This window comes from Planococcus citri, chromosome 3 (assembly GCF_950023065.1).
Source record: "Planococcus citri chromosome 3, ihPlaCitr1.1, whole genome shotgun sequence".
NCBI lineage: Eukaryota > Metazoa > Arthropoda > Insecta > Hemiptera > Pseudococcidae > Planococcus > Planococcus citri.
Genome location: NC_088679.1, coordinates 17,182,838 through 17,200,384, shown reverse-complemented (window position 1 = coordinate 17,200,384; position 17,547 = coordinate 17,182,838). Strand labels below are relative to the sequence as shown.

The window sequence follows — 17,547 nt, the reverse complement described above, 5'->3', positions numbered from 1 at the left end:
CTGGGATTCAAAGCCATGAATACATTTGTTGCTTGACAGACAATTTTGGAAATTTAGGCAGGTAGGTCAGTGAATCTGACAGCCCAGACCCACCAGTAAATTATCTAAGGAAGCCATCGACAGACATAGATATATATATATACGACCTTGAGAGGCCATACTGCAGGTCAGTTAATGACCTTGAGAAGCCAGACAGACTATACTATGAGAGGCTAAAAAAGTAGATTAAGTAACCTTGAGAGACCAATCAGACGGATCAATGACCTTAAGAAGCCAAATAGACAGACTATGAGGACCTTGAGAAGTTGAACAAATGAAACAAAGACCTTAAGAGGTCAGACAAACGAGTCAATGACCTTGAAATGCCAGACAGAAATACAAACGACCTCGAATAGAAGGTCAGAAAAACGAGTAAATGATCTTGAGAGGGCAGATGGCCAATCTTTGGACAGCCAGACAGGATGCCAGGCAACCATATGAGGCTAAACAGGTAAGTTAGGCGACCTTTAAAGGCCGGACAGGCTGAAAGACAACCCTGGTAAGCCATACTGACGGAAAGAGCAGTAATGATTTTCAAAATGAGACATTTTTTCCAAATTAATCATTTATGACGGGGGAAGGGGAGGTGGATTATGGGGGGAAAGTCGAAAAATCCTCTCACATACGGGCATGTGACACATCAAAATACATGTTTCTTGGGTGGTCATAGAATTTGATTATGATGATACATATTTTTCTGCATTAAAATAAATAGGGCTGAGAAAAATATTTTATATCGTAATTTTTTGTAGTATACTAGATAAGGTATATCCAACATAGTTTTACGTTTCATAAAATTTCGAGTCGATTGAGCCCCATTTGTTAGAAAATATTTTGGTATATTTTAGGCATAAATGGATATTTTAGCATATTTTGGGCTTTTTAAAGGAATATTTGGCAATATTCAGCAATTTTCACTGTTTTTGGAGAATATTTTAAGAAAAACTAACAAAGCAGGCAAAATTTTGAAACTAAAAAAAAAATTTTAAATGCAAAAAAAATGTTTCAATCAAAAAATTGAAATTTGAAAAATGAAAAATTTGTTTTCTAAAAAAATCAAAAATTATGCTAATTTTGATGGAAATGATAGAATTTCTAATTCATTTATATAAAATATCACATAATATCAACAAAATGAAAGAGGGAATGAAATTCTCTTTCAAATGATACTCATATTGTAAGGGAATTTTTTTGCATATTTCGGGTTTTTAGCGAATATTTTTACATATTTCACGTTTTTTTGGAAATACAGTGAAACCGCGATAAGTGCAACCTCAATATGTGAAAATTCACGTTAAGTGCAACCAAAATTAATCCCCGGTCCCTACAGTCGATTTACTATGTAAATTCACCCCCATAACTTCAACAGTACCTCGATAAGTTCAATAAATTTGGCGAAATTTTAGTGAAAATCATTCAAACTAGACTAAAAATTTGAAAAATTGAGTAAAACATGTAGAAAATATTCAAAAAATCCTCCAACACTTACACTGAAATAGTAGAATGTCCAAAAAAAAATTGTGTAAAATTGAAAAACAGGTAAAGTTGGCAGAAAATGGATGTAGGTAACGTAAAATCAAATGAATAATCATCAAAATTGAGTAAAAAAAAGGAGGTACTTGTCGCGTAATTTATTCACCTTGATAAGTGCAAATTGCGAAAAAATAACCTTGCTTAGTGCAAACCCTTTTAAGTGAAAAACTCAATAAGTGCACTAATTTTTCTGGTCCCTTGAGTTTGCACTTATCGCGGTTTCACTGTATTTATAGGGAATATTTTAGCATAAGTATATTTTTTAGTAAATAAATATCTCAGCCCTAAAAATAAACAACATAAACAAGGTTCTTATCGTAAAATGTGTATTACCTTGTAATTTCGTATTTTACTGATAAAATATTATTCTCTTTGGATGAGATAAATGGAGGAGGCAGGGCTGTTAAATTACCGTAATTTATTAGCTGGTAAAATACGGCGGTAAAATACGGTATTTTACGGTATTTATGGTATTTTACCATTTTGGATATGAAGAGTTATTTGTAGTTTGACTTTGAAGTTCTGAACTTCTGACCTGCCTCTGAAGTAAATTTTGATCTGTTTTAGGTGTTATTAGAGATTATAGGAAATTTTCCATGGACATCTTTTGGAAATTTATGGGGGAAATTTTTGGTAACTTTCAAAACATAAATTTCCATGGAAATTTGGAAATTTATGAAGGAAAGATGGAAAAAAAGTGTTTAATTTGGATTTTTGGTAAATTATGGTAAAATACCATAAAATACCCGCCATAATTTACCAACATAAATTACCTTACAGCCTTAGGAGGAGGTAAAGGGAAAAATATCTAGTGTTCGAGATAAACTTCTATGTTCTCAATAACTTGTATTTTGACCACGTTTCGAGAAAGAAGTGTGCTTTTATATGTGTTTGATTTTTCCTATTTTTTCTTATGATTTTGATGTTATGTTTTGAAGAGAATTAAAGCTATTATGATTTGAATTGAGAATTTAATTGTGTTCAGAGTTTTGTGATTTTTAAATATTATTCAAACTTCAAAGTGCTCATCAAGGTAACTATGGAAGCCTAAGTCGCTGCACTGAGGGTGCTGGTGTAGGCATGGCTCTGCCATGACCTAAGTAGGTGAGCTAACAAACGTCCCATAAGATATACCATGATTATATGGTTTTAATTAATATTTTGTATGGTACATATAATGTAGTCAAATAGGACTCAACACTAGCTTTTTACATAAGGTGCACCGGGGGAAGTTGGAATTCGGGGTAAGTTAGAAAACTTGCTCTAGCGCCTATAGGTTTATATCTGGCAAAGTGCCACTAAAGGTGAATTGAGGGTACTACCCCTACTTCATCACGGCATAAAAATTTTCGCGATTCAGTTTCATTTTAGATGTCTTTGGTTCAATTGTATTTTGTTGTTGTTTTGAACTTATTTTGAATTTGGTCTAAAATACAGACTTTCTATTTCTTAGTTTTTCACATATAGCGGACGAACCGTGCGTCCTAGTGAAAATCTGATGAGAGTGATCTCAAAGAGAATTAAATTCTCTACAATTTTGTTATTATGCAAGTTTTCTAGGACGCTCGGTTTGTGATCTACGCCTCTGCAAAGTTTAGCCTGTTCTGACTTCCCCCAATTGGGGTAAGTCAGGACAGTTTATATTTTATTCCACTGAGCGAAGGCTACTGTGTCAATCGCGCTCAAATTTTTACCATAGGTTAAGAACCCTTATGGGAACCTACATAATAAATTTGATCCATATTGGTTCATTAGAAGGGGAGTAACAGCTGGTCAAAGTTGAAATTGCGAAAAATCATTCTGACTTGCCCCGGTGCACCTTATTTGCTTTATAAATTGAAATGGTTCAATTATGAATCGAGTTTATTTCTTTCCAAATTTATTGATATATCTTGACATATGAGATTTTACTTTTTACCTATCTTTGAAGTACCAAGATGATTTGGTTTGTGTGAGATAAATTCGTTTTTCTTTTGAGTTAGAATTTTTGGATTTTGTGAACAAATTTAAATAGATGAGATCTTCTATCTCATCTCCTTCTTGGCTTTGCTCTAAATTATTTTAAGGAGAAGAATTTTTAGATTCTTATTCGAGAATGAATTTTGTTATTATCAAGAAGCTGACGTGGTGTGTTAGGGTTTATTATACCTGATTTCCTACGTAATTTGATCCTACCTACCTGTGTAGAAATTCTCCTTCTGATACCTATTTTCCTACCTACCAACTTTTGATACTCACTCAGAAATGAAGCTGACAACCTCGTGTCCAAATGAATTGAAAAAATTTAAGAAAAAATAATCCGTTGGTAATCATTTAAAGGGAGAAACAGATTTATAACAAGCAAAGCAATACATAAAGAAGAATTGCCAAGAAAGGCAAATTCAAAAAAAAAATATACAAAATCTTGCCTCAATTCCACCCTGTTTGTCTGTCCCGACTCCCGACATCCAACCCCCCCCCCCCCCATCACCACATTAACCCATTTTAGAACCAACTTGAAGTTCTCGCAGAAATTTTGCAAAAACGAGAAAGAAAATACATAAATTGATTAGCCAGTAACTCCCCTTTTCAGAAAATTTGTTCGAACCACATCTTTGAGAAAATTTCAGTCCCACCCTTTTTCCCACCCCCCCACCACAACATAATTATCACTTCTTCACGCCTCTGTTTTTTTTAAACAAAAAAAAATCACCATAATAATCTTTAAAATTGGGATTGTTTTTTGATAATGAGTAATTTTGAGCATTTCTTTCGCTACTCGTAAATTTTAAAAAGCGTACTTCAACGTAAAAAAGTGCTGAACAAATTTCAAAAAATTTGATTAAAATTAAAAACTATAAAAAAGGGAATTTTTGAAAGAAAAACCTATTTTTAAGCCACTCGAAGGGGTTGGCAGAAATTCAGAGTTGAAAAACTGAAATGCGAAGAAGCTTTTTGAACGATGAAAGTCGTTCGAGTGCTCACTACATGGATTATTTCGTTTTGTGATTTACCTCCCATGGTACCTATCTTTGAATTTCCTCTGTAGTAGTTACTTGTAAGTATAATGAAATACGATATTACGATATTAATTCATAATTTAATCACGAATCAGCTAGTTAGACCACAAGTAGAAGTTTGTAGTATCATTTGAGATTCATTTTTGCCGAGATTAAATTGATGAAAAGTTCGACTTCGCCCAGCATCGGAGCACGATTGTGTATTGCGGAAGAACAATTAGGTTATATTTTCGAGTAGATTTATTATATGAAATCGTATTTGCAGAGTACTCGGGTTGTGTGCGTTGCATTATTCAGACTGGCAGCTGAAAACAATTGGTATACTGGCACTTTCATTTAATTAAGTCGAATACGTTGTTTAATTTGAATTACCGACTTCTCTCGTTTAAGATACGCTCGGTGACTTTGACGCCGCGGCGCAGCAGCGCGCCGGTGCTCCTTGTAGTATAAACTCGGCTAGGCAATTTAATCACCCCGACTTACTACATAACTCGAGCTTGCACCGAATGTACGACAGAATAGAATTTTTTTTCAAAACCCCTCCAGTCACTCGGATCTTAGCATCTGAATTTGGTCTCTTTTCATTGCGAGCACAACAACGTATACCCTACCCTGCGCTTGCAGCCTTTTTGTATAGTAGGTACTTTGTACTTAGTACATAGCCTCGGTCAAAAATCTCTACAGGAAGGTTGATTTAATTAGCTTTTACGAGAACGATTTGCGAACAGTCTGCGGATAAGGCAGGCTTCTCAGTCTCGTGGGATAAATTTTATAAACTATTGATCTCTTTGTGGTTATTACGGCAAGTTTGGCGAGCAACAATGGCGGTGCTGGGGTAAAAATGTTTAGGTGAAATTTTCAGCCACCTGTACTACCCCGACCTTAGTTTTGTTTTGAGACATAGACGAAAGATGAGATAATCTTAGAGGTATTTTGGATTTATATAGAACAAAACCCGCATTGGCCTGTTGCAATCCCTTCGGAATTGGTTTAACTGTGATGATGGAACCGTCATCATTTGTTAGTTTCAAATTAGCCAGCTTCGTCTAGCGTGAATATTTAAACGAAAAAGCCACCGCCGCCACCATTGCTGCCTTCGCTTCTTCGTCGTCGACGACGCTCGATGTAGCGTGTTTTTTCTTAGCTAACCAACTTTGCCGAGTTATTAGTAAGAAACTTTTGCTCGGGGGCGGCCTTCGTGTCCAATTTTTTCGTCCTGTTTGAAGCGCCTCGTATTCCTGCTATTTTTTTTTTCTATGTGGCGATTCGACGCTGGGGAAATTTTTCATAATTACCGCAATTTTATGACGAAGATGAAGGAGAAGGAGGAGGAGACGGATTAAAAGTGAAATGAACTCTGCGCTGGGGTCAAGTTATTGCACTCTTGGTTATGTGACGTTTTCTTGATGAGAGTGGCGACGAGAAATATGAAAGGTACATATTATAGTGAAAGTTCGAGTTGATTGTCAGTTTTGGAAAAAGAAGGGAAAAAATGTTGGGGAATTGTTTGAGTATTTTATTCGTGGATGTTACAGGAAAATTATGAGAAGTTTTCAAAGTGTTGATTTTAGAAATGTGTTTGACTATATTTTTAATATTTTTCTAGATGTGGTAAATGGTGAAGGAGTAGGAGGGGATTCTCAACCAACAGAAACATTTTGGTGCAACAGGAGAAAAAATTTAGAAAGAATTTGAAATATATCAACAGACGAACGTACTTTCTGATTTTTCACAAATTTTTGAAAATTTAAATTTGGCTTATTTCCTTAATGAGAATGTTTTGGGAATCACCTCTTCCGTTCTCTCTAAATACTAATAAATAGATTGGATTGGTGATAATTTTACATCATTTCACAGCTTCCCATAAATTTTTTGAATTTCACGCAGCTTTCAAAAAATCTCATAAGCAGGAGTGATGGTACAGATTGGTGATGAATTTGAGCAATTTTAGAGCATCCAATGGATGTATGGATTTTTTAGTTTTCAAAAAAATCCCATAAACAGAAATCCAGCACCTTTTAATTCGAATTAATCATTCTGGAGGTATTCTGTAATTTTTTCTAAATAGATCGATGAAGATTTTCAGCCATTTTATAGCCTCCAATGGATTTTTGGATTTTCTAATTTTCAAAATATCACCTAAACAGGACTGCAACAACATTGAGCACATTTAAATTCGAATTAATCATTCTGATGACCCTATTCCCCAGTCCCCTTCTCCTGCTAATAAATTGGTGAATATTTAAGACATCTGAAGCATTTGGCTAGTTTTCGGGGTCTCCAATTTTCACATAAAAAGAACTTAAACAAAATTTGCCGTCTTCAAAATCGGATTAATCTTTATGGTAACAGCTCTTTTCCCTCTTTTTGAGTAAATTGGCGATGATTTTGAAACATCGTAGGGCCTCTAACAGATTTTTGGATTTTCAATTTAAAAAAAAAAAAAAAATAGGTAAAACTGCAGGAATTTAAAGCCATAGGATACATTTTGTTGCTTGACAGACAATCTTGGGAACCTAGGCAGGTATGTCAGTGACCTTGTCAGTCCGGACTCACACGTGCGGGTCAATGACCTTGAGAAGACAGACAGACAGACATGTCAGTCACCTTGGTAGACCTATTAGACGGGTAAATGACCCCGAGAAGCCAAACCAGCAGACAGATGACATTGCGAGGTCAGACAAATGATACGATATGACCCTAGGAGATTAGACAAATGATACAATGGCCTTAAGAGGTAAGACAAACGGATCAGTGACCTTGAGAGGTCAGATAGCCAAACAGATGACCCTGAGAGATCAGATTAACTGGTCAATGACCTTGAGAAGCCAGGCAGGAATACAGACGACCTTTAAAGGTCTGAAAAACTAGTAAATGACCTTGTGAGGGCGGACATGACAATCTTGGAGAGCCAGACAGGAATTTGACAGACAGTGTGTAAAAAAATAGTGACAAACACTGTTTGAAACCAGTGGTAGTGACAGACACTGTTTAAAACCAGTGATGGTGACTGACACTGTTTGAAACCAGTGGTTGTGACAGACACTGTTTGAAACCCCTGATTATGACAGACACTATGTAAAACCAGTGGTAGTGACAGACACTGTTTTAAAGCAACGGTAGTGACAGACACTGTTTAAAAACAGTGGTAGTGACAGACACTGCTTAAAACCAGAGTTTGTGACAGACACTGTTCTTAAACTAGTGAGTGTTTGTGAATGAGTTTGTGTAAGACCAGTGTTTTTGACAGACACTGTTTAAAACCAGTGGTAGTGACAGACACTGTGTGAAACGAGTGGTAGTAACAGACACTGTGTAAAACCAGTGGCAGTGACAGACACTGTTTAAAACCTGTGGTAGTGACAGACACTGCTCAGAACCAGTGGTAGTGACAGACACTGTTGAAAACCAGTGGTAGTGACAGACACCACTTAAAACCAGAGTTTGTGACAGACACTGTTTAAAACCAGTGGTAGTGACAGACACTGTTTAAAACCAGTGGTAGTGACAGACACTGTTTAAAACCAGTGGTTGTGACAGACACTGTTTAAAACCAGTGGTTGTGACAGACACTGTTCAAAACCCGTGGTTGTGACAGACACTGCTCAAAACCAGTGGTGGTCACAAATACTGTTTAAAACCAGTGGTAGTGACAGACACTGTTTAAGACTAAGGAACTAAATACCAAGTATGGAAATATGCCATCTTTGGTTATAGAAAAAAATTTTCAAGTTCCCAATTTATTAATAATACCCCCAATTTACGTTATTTTTTTACCTGATTTACATTTTAATAAGTAAAATAGACATTTTCCCATCATTTTTTTGATTCCATTTCATTATATGACTGAAATGAAAAAATCAAATCACCGTCAAAACTACGAAATCTATAACCAAAAATTGCGTATTTCCATACCTGGTATTTCGTCGCCTTAGTTGCAAAACCTTGTATCTCCAACTCTGAGATCACACCTTGTGTAAACCATTCTTTTTGCACTGTAGCGCTCCCTATTGGACTTTAATGCTCAACTAAAAGATTGGTAACAGAGGGGGACCACCCTCTCTTACCTACCTTTTAGTTGAGCATTAAAGTCCAATAGGGAGCGCTACAGTGCAAAAAGAACGGTTTACACAAGGTGTGATCTCAGAGTTGGAGATACAAGGTTTTGCAACTAAGGCGACGATTTAGTTCCTTATTTAAAACCGGTGGTTGTGACAGACACTGTTCAAAACCAGTGGTTGTGACAAGACACTGCTCAAAACCAGTGGTAGTCACAGATACTGTGTAAAACCAGTGATAGTGACATACACTGTTTAAAACCAGTGGCAGTGACAGACACTGTTTAAAAGCAATGGTAGTGACAGAGACTGTTTAAAAGCAGTGTTTGTGACAGACACTGTTTAAAACTAGTGACAGTGACAGACACTGTTTAAAAGCAGTGGTTGTGACAGACACGGTTCAAAACCTGTGGTAGTGACAGACACTGTGTAAAACGAGTGGTAGTGACAGACACTGTTTAAAACCAGTGGTAGTGACAGACACTGGTTAAAACCAAAGTTTGTGACAGTGTGACAGACATTGCTCTTGAACTAGTGAGTGTTTGTGGCAGACACTGTTTAAAACCAGTGTTAGTGACAGATACTGTTTGAAACCAGTGGTAGTGACAGTGACAGACACTGTTTAAAACCAGTGGTTGTGACAGACACTGTTTAAAACCTGTGGTAGTGAGAGACACTGCTCAAAGCCAGTGGTAGTCACAAATACTGTTTAAAACCAGTGGTAGTGCCAGACACTGTTTTAAACCAGTGGTAGTGACAGACACTGTTTGAAACCAGTGGTTGTGACAGACACTGTTTGAAACCAGTGCTAGTGACAGACACTGTTTGAAACCAGTGGTTGTGACAGACACTGTTTGAAACCCCTGGTTGTGACAGACACTATGTAAAACCAGTGGTAGTGACAGACACTGTTTTAAAGCAATGGTAGTGACAGACACTGTTTGAAACCAGTGGTTGTGACACACACTGTTTGAAACCAGTGGTTGTGACAGACACTATGTTAAACCAGTGGTAGTGACAGACACTGTTTAAAACCAGTGTTTGTGACAGACACTGTTTAAAACCTGTGGTAGTGAGAGACACTGCTTAAAACCAGTGGTAGTGCCAGACACTGTGTAAAACCAGTGGTAGTGACAGACACTGTTTGAAACCAGTGTTTGTGACAGACACTGTTGAAAACCAGTGTTAGTGACAGACACTGCTTAAAACCAGTGGTAGTGATACTGACAGGATGCCGTCTAGACAACCATGTGAGGCTAGACAGGTAGGTCAGTGACCTTAAGAGGCCACACAGGCTGACTGACAACCTTGGGAAGCCGTACATACTGACGGAAAGAGCAGCAATGATTTCTCAGGTTATCTCCTTTCTCTCACTCGAAAATAACTCTTCGACATATTTAATGTATTTTCTAATTTTCATCTTCCGCTTGATTTTTTTTTTTTAAATTGTGCTGGTGGCTCCACAGACTGCGCTTTTTTGCAACTTTCTTATCTAATATCAAACTGATTTTCCGCGAGAACAGTAAACTGGGCAGTCAAAATACATTTTTAATAATTTTTCAAAGAAGATGTTCAGAAAGATCGGACCAATAACTAGTAATTATTTGAATTTCACCAATGAAAATACCGCGTAAAAATCATCAGAAAAATACAACACTTTTGGCAACATTGCACCAGATAAGTATAAGTATGCCAAAACTTCAAAATTTTCTACCAGTAAGTATTCATACCTCGGGGATTATATCTTCCACCAAAATAGTTTGAAAATCTCAGCCTGAGGCCAATTTCACCATTCTAAACACCCATCTACTACATATGATCATTGAAATCATGCCATCAGCAAAATAAAAAAAAATCGTAATCTTTGCTCAGTGGTCTATTCAACACTACGACCATATTATCAGCTGATTAAATTGCCATCCGGATGGTTTGCTCAACACACCAGAGACTCGAGTCGTACACAACACTCATTGTCAGTTTCGTTAACCCTTTGGTATTTTTCCTCTGGAAAAAAAGCTATTTTCGTTGAGAAAATAACGCGTAAAATCGTTCATTACCCTGACTCTACAACGTATAACGTTTACAATCCTCGACGGTACGATTTAATTTTCGCAAAACCACAACCCCTCGGCAAAAAGTAAATAAACTTTAAGCTTATATAGACACTGTATACGCATACGCCATGGGTAGGTTTACCAAAGTGTGAAATATAATAACTTTTAAGCGACGCATATAAACGCATTTTTTTTTTTTTTTTTTTTGAGGTACTTTCTTTCATTCTCGTCCACAATTCACAAACCATCGTCGTCGTCGAGACCAATGAACGAACGAGGAACCTTGCCATGTATAAAGTAGTTCGAGCACGCAACACATCAACCTGTAAGCGATGGAAAAGACATTCGTCGAAATAAAAACCAACCCCGAAAATATCGCCTTCGACGGAGTAGGGTATAAGATTGGAATGCCGATGACACAGTTATGCCACAATGAATACGCAATATCGTTCAACTTGAACTGAAAAATAAAGCAAAAAAGACCCTCGGGAATGAATTTTTGTCACATTACCGGATTCTTATATTTTTAACAGGTTTATCTTCCAATATAGAGAGATACGTCTTCTCCTATATATTTTTCCTCGAAACAACCACCAGTACAGGCGAGTATTTTATCAGTTTTAAATCGTATCCGGAATTGTCGTCGAATGTCAGTTTTCAGTTTTTTTTTTTTTTTTTTTTTTCGTTACCTTTCTCTCGCCCTATGTAATACCGAATAGAAATTTATTTTCGATGAAAAAAAAAAAAAATTCAAACCAGAGAGTGGAAATTTACAACGTATCGAATGATTTCCATCTTGTATAATAAAGCAACAGATTTCTTCAATTTATTACACTGTCTCGCTGTGCGATTGAGACGATGAAAAAGAAAAGTAGATAGCGTTAGTTTACAGCTTTGGTGAGAAAGTTTGTGTTTGGTAGATGAAGGAAAATTTTCTGAAAATTGAGTGAAACTGGAAATTCAATTGGGAGAAGTTTTTTTTGAAGTGGATTTTTATTCACTTGTGATTTGATTGATTAGATTTTTCAAAATGACCAATTTCAACACAAATTATAACTTAAAAAATTAAATTCAATTATTTATTGAGTTTGATAAAATTATTATGGGGGTTTCCTTGAAAAATACAACAAGAAAATCAAAAAAGTGTATTCAAAATCGCGCAAAACCCCAGTAAAAAGGTTGAAAAACGATGAAAAAATCCTGGAAAAATTGGTTCAAAATTATTAGAAAATTTCTTCAAAATTTATATGAAAAAGGATTCAAAGTTCCTACTGCCACAGACAATTGGGCAAGTGGGACACTTTACTTCGAGGTCCTTATTTTTCAGAGGATCTGTGTGATTTGAACAAATTTGTGAATTTCATTTTGAGAAGAGAAAATGCAATCGTTATTTTTAAAAATAAATTGAAAACTTCATATTTAAAGACAAACTAGCCTTCATTATTTGGGGGAAAAAATCAAGTTTCTGGTGAAAAACTTTTCTACAATTGAGGAAAATCGTCTCTCCAAAAACTGTTTGTCACGAAACAAAATTTCTTCTTGATTTCAACTTTCAAAAATGAAGTTTTCATTCTTATTGAAGGAAACTTTTTACGAGAAAACTTCTTTTTACCCAACAAATTTGTTGAAAACAAAATGATCTATTTTTGGGGGAGGGGAGGGGGATTTCCTCGTAGAAAAAACTCGTGGAAAAATTCGGTTTTGTGGACGACTCATTTTCGACCTCGATTTCAGAAACAAAGACGTACTTGCTTGCTTTTGAAGGTGAGAGGGTGGGGGGGTGAAAGAGTGAGAAATCTTCAGGAGGCTCTTATTCCCCCCCCCCCCCTCAGGCTTACATTGACTCTCGGTGACACTCAAAGTTCCACTGCACTTGAATAATCTTTGTCCACCATTTCCTTTCTAGAAAAATTGTTCAAAATTCCAAAAATACCTATCACAATTTTGGAAAAAATCCTCGAAGAACAAAAATCAAAATTCTCGAATCAAGCCATCTAAGAATTCCATCCAGTTTTGGAAAATCCTTCAAGAATTGAGTAGAAATTCGCTTAAATTTTAAAAAAAAAAAAACACTAAAAATTTTTTTGGTTCTCCCTCTCGACTTTAGAAGTAGGTATTGTTCAGAAACGCATCAGAAATTGGAAAATTACCTCAAAAATTGTGAAGATGAATAATCATTTAAACTCTTCAAAAAAGTTGTGAATTTTCTCATCAAGAAATTCATTCTGCTTCTGGGGAATAATATCCTTCAAAAACTACATGAAAATTCCCTTAAAATTAGAAAAACAAATAAAAAATTGTGATTAAATTGTTTCAAAATTCTGTTGAAATTGCACACAATCAATTCTCTTTCTCTTCGATTTCTCTCTCCCATTTCAAAAAATTACTTAGTCTAAAAATTCGTTCAAAATTGGAAAATTACATCGAAACTATGAGGAACATTCATTCAAAATTTTCAAAACAAAATGAGAATCTCGAATCAACTTTTCTGAAAATTTATCTAGAGGAAATTTCTCAGAAACAACAAAAAGGTAAGTGTGAAAAACTTGACTCAAAATCTTGAAAATTAAAATTGAAATAGAGTCGATTCAAAGTTGAACTTGAATCATCTTCTCTGCATTTGCTCTCCTCTCAAAAAATTATCAGAAACCCCATTTAAAAGTTGAACAGTTGCAACAAATTTTGTTTTAAAAATAACCTATTTAAATTCGGATAGTACATTTATATAAGTGAATATGTACATTGAAATCTACCCCCTCCCCTCCCCCCCTCTCCCAGAAAAATCATCTGAAAATCGAATTAAACTTGAAAAATTCACTCAAAAATGGGGAAAACATTCGTTTAAAATCTTTTTAAAAAATTAATTGAGTCAAAATTGTCCTAAAAATTCATTTAAAACTGAAAAATATGAGACTGTAAATAAAACCAACCAAATAAATAAAATTGAAAAATCTTTCAAAAACCATAAAAAATTATTTAAAATAAAAAAATTAATTGTAATGTAAGTTGATATGAACTCGAAACAAAATTCTACTGGACTGATCTGCTCCTCTCTCTTCTCTCCGTTCAGCAGAAAAAGTGTCTAAAAATTCATTAAAAATTGAAAAAATGATTTCGAAATTGCGAGAAACGTTTATGTGAAGGCTTCCAACGAATAATAAAATTTTCTGAAAATTAATTCAAAAATCATATGAAAATTCATTTTGGAAATTCGGAAACTTGGGTTGAAATTTATGTAGAATTTTGAGTAAATTTATCTCTTAAGAACTCGCATAGGAACAGAATTTTATGAAAATAATTGCTCTTAATTTAGATTCCATGCCTCATCTCAAGCAGGTTTTAATTTTGAGATATTTTGACCAAATTGGACGATTACCTCATCGATTGTTTACGATGAAAAAATTGAAAAAATTTTAATTTTTCGTTTCAAATTATCAATTTTTGAAGAAATTGGGGTTCTAGGTACGAAAAAACGAAGAAAAACAAAATTGCAGGGTACAAAATTTCTCACTCGGAGTTTAACTCTTTTTTTTGGAGACATTGATTTCAAGATACGTATTATGAGCAAAACTAGGAGAATTCAACTATCTGCTCGTACAATTGATTGTTTTTTCATCACAAAATATCAATTTTTAAAAAATTAGGGATCGTATGAAAAAAAATGTAGATGGAAAAAGAAAATTGCAGAGCATAAAATTCTCACACCTGTTGAGTGTGTAGCTGTAAGTATAGATATGTGGTATTTTCTGAAGGGGGTTGAAATTTTTCTGTACGAGTGAAAATTTAAAAGATCAATTTTATTGAAAGATTATTTTAGGAACATCAAGAATTCGCATGTAGGCTCCTCCTTCACCGCCTCCCCCCCACCCTCACACAATATTAACGTCACAAACACAAACCATGTTGTAAAATGATACTTGGTAGGTACCTATTTAAAAAAAAAGAAATGAATGTCTTTGTCTTCAACTTTTTTAGTCTGCCTGTTTTTTTATAAATTGTTTACATTTTTTAAAAAAATTTGAAATCAACAATTTTCTGTTTTTTAGCATAGGTATAAGGCACATATATGATCACACTTTCATTTCAAGGTATCAAAATGTTACTTTAGATATTTTTGTGAGCATCTTTTTTTCAAACTTTTTTAAAAATCTCAGCCCATTAAATTGTATTTATTTATTTTTTTAAAGTTGTATCATATTGGTTCTAAAATTCCACGAAAAAGCTGACCAATTTCATCATGGAAAAAATCCAATAACCTTTCATTTATAGTTCTTGAAATTTCGATAGGTAAAGACTTTTAATTCCAATTTCAAAGCAAAACAAAGGGTAAAAAATATTTCCAAAAAAAACAAGATATGAAATCAAACTCGAGAATAAATCGAAACTTGCGATAATAATTGAAAAATTTAACATTTGTTTCATCAAAAAACTCAAATCTTTCCATCATTTCAAGAAAAAGTCACAGAAATATGTTCTAACGTACCTACCTAATTAATTTTTCTCTCGCCAATACTTTCAGTCATGCAAATTGCTCATTTCAATCAAAAATAATTAAATCATGCTTCGTAATCCTTTTCTCCAGGTCTTTCATTCAAAATTTGACACTTCAAATAATGATAAAAAGCTCTGGAATGAGATTTTGGATAATTCACTAAATCACAATTAGGTAATTTCTTCAGTTCATCAAGAAGTCAATGAATGAATCTTGATAAACGATTCCTATCTTTTCTCAAATACATAAAAAAAAATCACAAATTTATTGATAAACATCACAGACATTTTTCAGATTTTCTTATCAAAAGCAGTCATGTCTTTTTCCTTCATTTCGTCTCAATAAAAATTAAAAATAACCTCCAGTTTTAAAATAAGGTACACCTTCTCATATAGAATGAGAACAAGTATTTAATATAAACCTACACACAAAACCAATTAAAAAAGTAGTTAATTTAGAAAAATCAACGCATAAAAAAATTCCAAAAAATACCGGTAAATTGCTCGTACGTGTATTTAAAAAAAATAATAAAATAAATCTACAAGCGATGCAAAAAAATCGTATTAAAAAAAATTAATTCATACAGAAATTCTCGTATATGTAGAACAAGTTGCAATCCGTCCAGTTCAACGTTTCGCCAAAACCATCAAAGAAAATATAATACAAACTGCCGCGAATTTTCGTAAAAATTACGATATTTTGGCGGGTAAATTTCAACGACGTTTGGTGCAGACGAGCGCACTCTGCGTGAAAACGAAACACCAACTAAACGCGAAGAAAAACACGTATTTTCCAAGCGAAGGAAATCAAGTTCGGCATTTAAAATCTTCGACTGCCCCCGACGCTTGCGGAAATTGCTACCGAGCACGCAGAACCATGAGATCGGCTCCTCTGCCGTCGATTCGACCTCCGAAATAATTAAAATTGCATTTTATTTTTTTAACCACGCTTCTCTTCATCGGCTTGAACCAACGTTTTTGTACAAAAATTAAATTCTAACCCGAAAAGGCTTAAATACGCGATATTTTCCATTCGTGTTTTTACTTGCTCGGAAATTAAAAAGAATCTACTCGGTTGCCTCTCTCTCTCTCTCTCTCTCTCTCTCTGCTAATAATAATCTTTTTTTCTTCGTGTCTGTGCGTCTGTCTCCTCTTTTTGCTTTTTGCAAAAACAGACATTCTTCGGGATTATAAATAAATTGAAATGTTACGTATTCGAAGCGTACTATATACAATGTATAGGTATTAGGTACCTATAACGTAGACTCGAAGATTTTTTTTCATATCGAATAATAAAAAAATTGGAATAAAAAATTTACATTTTTCAAATTTTTTGGAAATAAAAAATTGAACGTGAATTTTTTTTGTACATTTGAAAGAACGAAAATTTTTCAAATATTTTTTCAAAATAAAATTTGCCATATTTTTTAGATCCTAATTGTAATATTACTTCGGAATGGAAATTACGTTGGTCGAAGTAGTATTTTTTTGTACGTGAAAATAAATTGAACCAATTTCACGGGGTAATTCGGATCAATGCACCTACAATCATCGGTATGCGTACGAAGTCGATACTGCGACATTTACGCCTGCTAAACTTTACATCGGCAAACAATCTTTCATTCGTGCATTGCATACGGTCAATGCTAAAAATATACTCCGAATAAGGAAAATTCTCGAATCAACAGAAATAGCGTAGTATCAGATGTTTAAAATCAAAATACTCGTACCTACCTAATACCTATACTTCGATTTCTGTACAAAAAAAAAATACACGATGGGTATCTATGTAATATTTGTACTGAAAGGGAAGGAGGTGGGATAAATAAGTGGGAGATTGTCCGACTGAAATTTTAATTTAAAAGAGATTAAACGAGACAGTAAAACTGACTGATGAAAAAATTCATCAGAAAAATTCCAGCTTTAAAGAAAGAAAAAAAATACCTATCGTTTAAAAAGTGATTTTTTTGTAATCTGGAAAATTAAAAGCCCAGTCCTTGAAATACGTATTTGCCATTTTTTTCTACAGCTGTTTAATAAATGTGGGGGTAAAATTTGACCATTAATACAACGCAGCATTTTTCAGTTTGAAGAAACGTTACCTATTAAGATATTTTGATTGCAAATAAAAATGAAGAGAGTTGAAAAAATACGTACATATTAAAAGCAATATAAAAGAAAATGCAAAATTAAGAACTCGTTCGATGATTTAGGATCAACTTTTTATATTTTCAAAGGCCTCAACGCTGATTTCAACTTACCCCTAGATTGTTTATTAACAATTTGTACCTAAATGGTTTGATTTCAAAGGAATCTGTTTTGGTTTTGGTTTTTTCCTTTTTTCTCCATTTTTTACAGGGAAGGATCAAAGCC

General features: G+C 34.4%; 1 protein-coding gene across 4 annotated transcripts in view; it reads right to left on the bottom strand.

The window, feature by feature from the left end:
* Positions 1–17,547, bottom strand: part of LOC135839787 (collagen alpha-1(XVIII) chain-like) — a 318,681-nt gene that overhangs the window by 251,455 nt on the left and 49,679 nt on the right. The gene's annotated exons all lie outside the window — the stretch shown is intronic.